We start from the raw sequence: 8,857 nt of genomic DNA, 5'->3' as shown, positions 1-8,857 counted from the left end.
CAGAGAGACAGAGATCACAATCAGGGGGTGGAGCTGGAGAGAGATATGCTTACTTGCCCCTGAACAGCGAACTTACTCAGTGCCTTTAAATCTGTATCTTTGTTTCTGCTCCCAGATGAAGGTCATATTCAGCTCTGATTTCTCAAAGAAATGCTCAGCCCTCTTTTTTCTCTCCCTCCTAGGTCTCCTACAATAGCCTAGAGTCAATGTTTTCCATAAGTTCATTTTCATGTTCCATCATTCTTCATTCTCTCTTTGGCTGCTTCCTTATTTTCCAGTATTTGTCTTCCAGGTAACAAATTTGATCCTCGGCTTCTGCCAGTTTCCTGGACTTTGCATCCAGTCTGCAACCAGTCTTTTCATCAGGGACTGTTTATTTTTTTTTAAGATTATTTAGTTTATTTGACAGACAGAGGTCACAAGTATGCAGAGCCGCAGGCACAGAGAGAGAGGAGAAAGCAGGCTCCCCGATGAGCAGAGAGCCTGATGCAGGGCTCGATCCCAGTACCCTGGGATCACGACCTGAGCTGAAGGCAGAGGCTTTAACCCACTGAGCCACCTAGGCACCCCTTGTTATTTTACTTTATTTTATTTTTTAACACTTTTATCTCTGTGGTTCAAGTCTGCCTAATGTCGTTTGTGTTTTCTGATGTACAGTGAGTATCCTGGCCGCTGCTTTCAATCCTCCATCGGGCCTGTTACATGTACAGGCTTCCTTTCGATTGCCTGGCCAAGATCATTTCTTTTTTTTTTCCCCCCTTGGCATCAATTGATTTTTCCATCTTTGCATTGGATCTAGATCTCTGTCTTCTTCTCTGTATTCGAAAACCCCATTCTGTTTTCTAGCCTGATGGTAATTTCTTTAAGAGAAGAGATAATGGAGTGCCCAAGGGCTGGTCCTTTAGGGAGTCTCGGGTGTGTGTGTCATGCATTGCCTCTGCTGTTGTGTTGTGGCTGTCCCCTGTCCTTGAGGCCAGTCATCTGTAGAGGTTCTCCTTGACTGCTGTTTGGAGTGTTTGGTATCTGGGCTGAATAGGGTGAGGTTTAGCTTGGTGGCTCTCGGTGTGTCTGTGAAATGAAAAGTTCAACCAACACGATAAAATGAAGGCCTGCATATTACTGTGGTCAGGAGAGAGGGCTTTTTTCTAGTTCCTTACGGGAGTGACTGTTCTCCTAGGACTAAGCAACTTGGACTGAGGAAGGCAAGTGTTCCACAGTTGGGTTTTTGTGTTTGCAGTTTAGGCAGTTAATTTCCTCAATGTCCTGCCTTTTGCCAGTAGCTCGGACTTGATGCTGCTGGTGTGAGGGCCTCCAATTTTTATTATTATTATTATTATTTTTTGCTCCCATCGTGTCATCTCCACAAACACTGCCTTTCACAGATGCACTGCCAGAACCCACCATCTTCCCATTGTTTCTCCTGGTATTGTCTCTGATCATATTTACCAGGCTCTCTACACCTGGTTGCTTGTTGGTGACCTCTCTAAGAGAAACACAGTGTTCTCTCAAGTTGATGTCTGCCAAGCCTGCTGATCTGAAATCTCTGGGCCTCAAGACACTTTGTTGGCAAGAACTCGTGCCATTCAGACACTCTACTGGTCACAGGTGATGGGTTTGGATTACATGCACCATGTGGGTTCCAGTGTGTCCTCCTCTCTCCTGTGGCTTTCTATTTTCCATTGTCTCACTGCACTCTGAAGTACCAACTGCTGACAGATTCCCTAAGCCTTGTTTCCAATCTTCTCACATAGTCTCTGTGACTGCTTTTCTTCTTTACTGTGGAGTTTGTTATGCTTCAGGTCATTTTCCAACATATTTTACTTTATGTGTTAATCTTCAGGTTTTGTTCATGGCTGAAAACAAGCCTGGAGTCCCCACATACTACTTCCATCTCTATGTCCTCCAAAGGCATTGCAGACTCTTACACAGCCATAAGCAAGAATTAATTTTTGCCACTTCCCTCCTGTTGCAAAGTTGTGGTGAACATTGGGCTTCGCCACATCTATCAGTCTCAGGAAGACAAATAACATACGATTTTGCTCTCTCATCGTAGTCAAGAAACATGTGAAAAACAAGGGGAAAAGGTACAAACAATATTACTCTAACCAAGAACACAAAGTTGTTTGTTTGTTTGAAGGCTGGTTAGTGAGAATACGTGTTTATAAAAGAGGGCTAAATGAGACATAACTTGTAGGAAATGTGACTGAAAGTGATAGTATGTGAGTTTTCAAGGCATATCAAATTGAATTGCTATCGAAAAGATACTGACTTCCTATCTCTTGAAATTTTATTTTAAGTGTTATATGAAACACACACACACACACACACACACACACACACATAAAATCAGAAAGTACCATGAACAAAGAAAAGTCAAGAAACTTATGAGATGATGCCAAAACATTTTATGGGGAAAGAATATGGGTTTAAATGTGTGTATTTAAAGAAATTAAAAACACCAGAATAAAGCAGCCTAACTTGATGCTATAAGGAATTATAATAATAATAAACTCCAAAGTTAAGAGAAAGAATGAAATAATACATATGATCATCGAAATAAAAGAAATACAAACAAACCAGTAGGAAAAAATCAGGTGAACTCACATATCAGTTATGAAAACCTTAACAAACTGGATTACCTGGATAGAACACCAAGACAAGCATAAGCTGAAAGTATGAGACCACATGACAACTGAAAGAAAGGAACAAATAATAACCTAAAAGACCCCTCTACACAATTATGCCAGAAAATCCAATAACTGAGAGAAAAGGATATATTGCAAGGCACATATCAACTTCCAAGATTAGCTCAGGTAACCTACAAAATCTGAGCTTTCTATTAGTGGGTAAAGGGTTTGAAGCAGTATTCAAACACCTCCCAACTCATAAAAGCCAGGTTGAAATCAGGGAAAAATGTTAGGGCATGGATGTATTGTGCTGTCTGTGTCCTCATCTCCTAGTGTTCTGAAACACGAGTCACAAGGAATTAGGGCTCTGTCTACCTGGTTTTACCTTAAACACCTTTGCAAAGGCTTCAAGGACAGTGATATTCTCCATGATAGCTAACACTTAAGGAAGAATCCTGGACAGCACTCCTTGGCATCTTTAGTTAACACTACCTGATGTGGTAATGGATATAGCCATGTTTAACAAGTCACTTTAATCAGAGGAAAAGGAACGGCCTATATCAATGCTTTGCAATGCCCCCTCCAGCCGTACTGTGGATTGAACCCCAATGCCCTTGCAAATACTAGTGGATAAAGAAGGTGTGGTCCATATTGGCAACCGAATATTCCTCAGCCATAAGGGAGGATGAACCCCTGGTACTTGCATTGACATGAAAGTCATAGGACTGGGTAATGCAAAATGAAAAAGACAAGCAGACAAAGGGAAATATCATATGGCTTCTCTCATATGTGCTCCAGGAGGAATACCATGTCGCTCTCGCCAGCAAAAACAACCAGGAGACACGGAGTGACAAGCTTGCGAATATTTATTGTTCTTCCCTTACCCGGATCTTTACCCCTATTTATATCCCCTCTCCTCCCATCAGCAGACTGTACATGTGAAAGGAAGCCTGATCAAAACTTAGCATGATAAAAAGCACGCAGTGTCCTCAGGCTACCTGTTCTGGGCATAGCCAATAATCTTTCAGGTGGTGTGCAGGTCCTCTGTCTGGCTGCAGGCGCAAGTGCCATGTTGCGTATTATGCACGTAGCTACCCCCGACAGCTCCCCTTTTCTTTTATATATAGATATATGGCAGGGACCGTGCCTGTCTTAGGTTGCCGATCCTCACCTTCCATGCTTACCCATCATCAGGTACTCCCCCTAGTCGAGGAGCCCCTGTCTTAAATTGCTATGGATGTGGGACTGGTCTTACCTGTCTTTGACTACCGGTCCAGCATGCTAAGCCATATTTGGGGGGAGGTACCAGCCTCGAGGGCCATCATAGCTTGCACAATCATATCTCATTGCTGTCGTTGTTGGCGGCCTAGATGGCAGATGTATCTTAGCATACATATAGACGCTCCCACCATAAGGACACAAAATACCCCTATGCCTGCCCATTCCTTCAAGAAGGACAATGAGCTTTGGAAAAATTTTACCCAGTCTTCCACAGAAGCCAGGCACACTTTGGTGGCATTTAAGCTTATAATTTGGGATATAAGCAGCCACGTCAGGTTATGAAATTGGGCGGCCCAAGTCCCATTGAACATTTTCCCAACTCACTAGAAATATTGGCAGCTCGGGTGAAATTATGATACTCTACTGGCGTAACACAGATTCCCTTCATATTGCTTATACATCCCACCGCTAAAAGTCCCTCTAAAATCTCCATTTGTTCTTGTAGCAAGTCCACTCTCTGATTTACAGTTAGGATCCCTGCATGTAAATGTCCATTGATCTGTTCCTGGGTTGCCAATGCCTCTGCTAGTTGTCCTGTCACATTGTTGAGTTCTGCGGCAGTCTGTACAGATGTAGTCTGGGCTATAGCTGCTGCCATGGCTGCAGCTGCCAAAGCTGCTATTGCGGCCACGATTGCAGCTGTAATTCCAAAGTCCCTTCTAGGCCGCAGCAACACAGGCAGCTCGCCTGTGTTAACCAACACCGGCATAGGAATGTATGTTGGTATTCTTGTTATCAAAGCAGAGTCCCCTGTCGAGCTGTTCCAACATTCAACCAGTACCTGTCACCCAAGGCACGCCAGTAGTAGCATTGTTGGCGAAGATAGGAGGGAGGATCTCTGACTCATTTCTCAGTGGCATCGGGACAGGCCAGGCCTTCACCAGCACCCACATCTGTCATTGGCTCACCTCTATCGTGCTGTCCTGGCTCAGGATTATCACCATTGTCATCCACAGACTCCATTGTCACCATCCTCGTGAGCCTCTCAGGAACCCACACTGGAGTTGCAGCATTCTGAGGAAAAACTCAGAGAGATCCTCAGTGCATCGGGTCCGGGCCTTTCCATATCCCGGTAAGGATATCTTTCCATTTAACCATTATCTGTGACTGCTTATGCTGGCCCCAGTGCCTTTCTACGGCGGACAGGCCATAGTATCTAGCGTCAGAAAATTTAAAATATATGTTACTAAATTGGTGAGATCTCTGGGGGTGGTGTATTTTTCCCCTACTCCCCCTCTTTTTATTTTTGTAATGTGGTCTTGAAGCTTAAGTGGGCTCTCTCCACTATTCCTTGCCCTTCTGGATTATAAGGGATTCCAGTGCTATGTTGAATACCATAGCAGGCTAAAAAGCTCTTGAATGTTTTAGATGTATAAGCAGGCCCATTATCTGTTTTCAAACTTTTAGGTACACCCCAGCATGCAAAGCTTCGTAAACAATGGGTTATTACATTTTTAACATTTTCTCTAATCCTGGATCCCCACGTAGAATACCAAATAAAGGCTGCAATTCACTTGTGGTGACTTTAATATATGGCCTTATCCAGTTAATATCTACTAGGAGTTTTTGGAAATCATTTAAGGTTTTAAGGTGATCCTTCCGTATGCTCATTTTCTGGGGGGAGACTACAGTGTCTGTAACTCTCAGGCCCAAATATTCCTTTAAGTTTCCTGCCTGAATCTTCTCAGGGGAGATTACCCCCATGTGGCAAGCAGTTGTTGCATGCAAGTCAATGCCTCAGAGAGTGTCTGCGGATCCTCTCCACAAAGTAAACTATCATCCATGTAATGATAACAATGAATATATGGGAATCTTTTTCGAAAAGACTGAAGGGCATTGCTGACATACAATTGGCACATTGTAGGACTATTGGCCATCCCTTGCGGGAGGACAACCCATTCATATCTTTGATCAGGCTCTGCATGATTAACAGATGGGAGGGTAAATGCAAACCTTTCTGTGTTTTCTGAGTGTAGGGGTATAGAGAAGAAGCACTCTTTGATGTCAATAACTATGGACCGCCAATTTTTTGGCAATGCAGTGACTACGGGAAGTCCCAATTGAATGGGTCCCATTATCTGCATTTGATCATTTATTTGTCAGAGATCATGCAACAGCCTCCACTTACCTGACCTTTTCTTTATGACAAATATAGGAGTATTCCAAGGAGATATGGATTCACGCAGATGACCTTCCTTTAGTTGTTCTTGGACTAGCTCTCTAGCTACCATCAATTTCTCTTTTGTCAGCGGCCACTGAGGCACCCACCGAGGTGTATCATCCTTCCATTTAATTCTTATTGCCCCAGTGGCCACTGGAAAAAACACTGGCTCCCCATAGATGGTAGCCTAGGGTCTCCTTGCCTTTGCTTTCCTAGTCCTTCTCCTGGTTTATATCCCATATTCTCTATTATATGCTTTGCAGGATCACTATATAATGGTTATTTATTTGTCAGAGATCATGCAACAGCCTCCACTTACCTGACCTGTGGTTATCACGATGTCCATTTGTTCCAAAACGTCTCTTCCCCAGAGCGTTATGGGAAGGGGATGCACATAAGGTTGGAAGACTCCCCTATGTCCCTCTTCATCCTCCCACTCTAATAAAGAGGCACTAAGGTCTGGACTCGTGGACACTCCAAGACCTCTTAGTGTTTGATTTGCTTTTATTGGTGCCCAATCTTTTGGCCAGTCTCTTTGGTTAACAATGCTTTTGTCAGCTCCTGTATCCAATAGTCCATAGAACTTCCTTCCCCTTATCTTTAAGGGTAACATAGGCCTATGTTTCATATCCATAGTTAAGCATGCCAAAGAATCCCCTGTCGACCCAAACCCTCCTTGTCTTTGAAGACCCATAGATACATAGTTATCATGCTTACTAGATAAAATCAAGAGCTGAGCAATTCTTTCTCCAGGGTTAATGACTGTGATACCCTCTGGGGAGGAAACTAAGATTTTAACTTCTCCAGTAAAATCTGGATCAATCACTCCTGGATGAACAATTAAACCTTTTAAGGTAGAGGAACTCCTCCCTATAAGCAACCCCATGGTTCCCTCTGGGGGGCCTCCTGCTAGATCAGAGGGAACTGCCTGCACTCCCATGTCTGGCGTTAGGACCAGTCTGGAGGTTGCACAGATGTCGAGTCCTGCAGATCCTGCAGTTGCTCACCTTGGTGTGTTGGCGGGTAGAGTTGCCGTGCCATCTGGGGCAGAGTCATGACCACCCCATACATTTGATTCAGGCCGCGGGGGGATGGGCCTGGCCGTCCTTTTTTTGACTCACCCCATTTATTAGGGGGTAATGGGTTGCCTTCTATATCAACCACAGAACGGCATTCACTAGCCCAGTGGTTTCCTTTTCTACACCTTGGGCATAAGTTGGGTTTAGGATATCCTGGAGATTTACCACTAGCTGCTTCACCAGGCTTCACAAACTTAACTGTTTTATCTGCCCTTGACCTTGATATTGTGTTTTTCTTTGAGGGCAGTCCCTCTTGAGGTGGCCTTCTTGGCCACACAGGAAACATCCTTTGGGTCTTGCTCCTGTGCCTTGCAGGGCTTGCGCAAATGCAGCAGCCATAACCTGCCCTTGAATGACTTGCCCTGAAATGTCTCTGCAAACTTTAATATAAACAGATAAATCCTTAGCCTTCCATGGTCAAAGGCTTTCAAAGGCTTTCAAAGGCTAGCTGTTTAACCAGCGGCATGGCCGTGTCCACGTCCCTGAACACTCTTCCTGCTGTTTGCATCAACCTATCCACAAAATCAGCGTAAGGCTCATTTGGCCCCTGTAGCACTTTAGATAGTTTCCCTTGTAAATCTCCAGCCCCTTGTAAGGTTTTCCAAGCCCTTGTTGCAGCTGCAGCTATTTGATGATAAACCCCAGGCGTTTATTGGCTTTGCACTTGGGATCCCAGATAAAGCCCAGTGCCTGTCAACATGTCTAAATTCCACTGGGGATTTCCTGCTGCTGCATTCCTCCTTGCTGTCTCTTGACAATTATCCTGATTTTGTATTTTCAATTCCAAATACTGTCCCCCTGATAGTACAGCTTTAGCTAAATTTCCCCAATCTTCAGGTGTGAGGTAAAGGCTCCCCACAGCTTCCAACAGGGAAATTGTGAAAGCAGCCTGTGGCCCGTATTGCATAACCGACTCTTTAAGCTGTTTTACCAGTTTAAAGTCTAAGGGCTGATGATATCTCTGCTGGCTCTGATCTTCCATAACAGGAAAAAAACCTTTTCCGGGATTGAGTACCTCCCTCCAATTTTCCTCCATGCAAGCAGGACATCGACACGCCCCCGAACAGGCGGGCCTATAAGGGGGTGGCCATTCATAAGGTAGGGCCAGGAGATGGCGCTGTGGTATCAGGTTTATTCCCTACTTCCTCTTTTAATTTTAACTGCGCTATAACTTTTTGTAACTCCTCTTTCTTCTCTCTCAATTGAGCCAGAACCTTCCTCACTTCTCACTATTTTAAATTTTCTTCTCCCTTCACCTTCTCCTGTGTGGTTATGTCTTCTAGCTTGTACTCAGAGAGCCCTTCGGAGCTTTCACTATCAATATTAGAGCTTCGGAGCGACTCTCTACGAGACTCTTATTTCACTTGCTCTAGAAACTCTTCCCCCTGTTTTATGACTTCCCCCACTGGCTCCCACTTTGACTGCAGGCATAGTTTTACTAAAGACCACACGGCAAGGTGGCCATCGCTGACTTCTGGATCACGCCTGAGATCTTCTCCTAAATGTTCCCACTGGGGTATATTCAAGTGTCCTTCCTCCAGAAACCAGGGTGCTATTCTCTCGACCTCTTTTAGAAAGGCGTGGGCTGTTTTCGTTTTTAAGGGGGTGCCATTAGCCTTAAGCATCTCTCTCAAAGGTCCCTCCATCCTAAGTCTAGATACCTCGTTTCCCATTTTGGAAAGCTTTTCTCTCGTCCTTATGGAACTTCC

This window comes from Mustela erminea, chromosome Y (assembly GCF_009829155.1).
Source record: "Mustela erminea isolate mMusErm1 chromosome Y, mMusErm1.Pri, whole genome shotgun sequence".
NCBI lineage: Eukaryota > Metazoa > Chordata > Mammalia > Carnivora > Mustelidae > Mustela > Mustela erminea.
Note: the sequence above shows the minus strand (reverse complement) of the source record.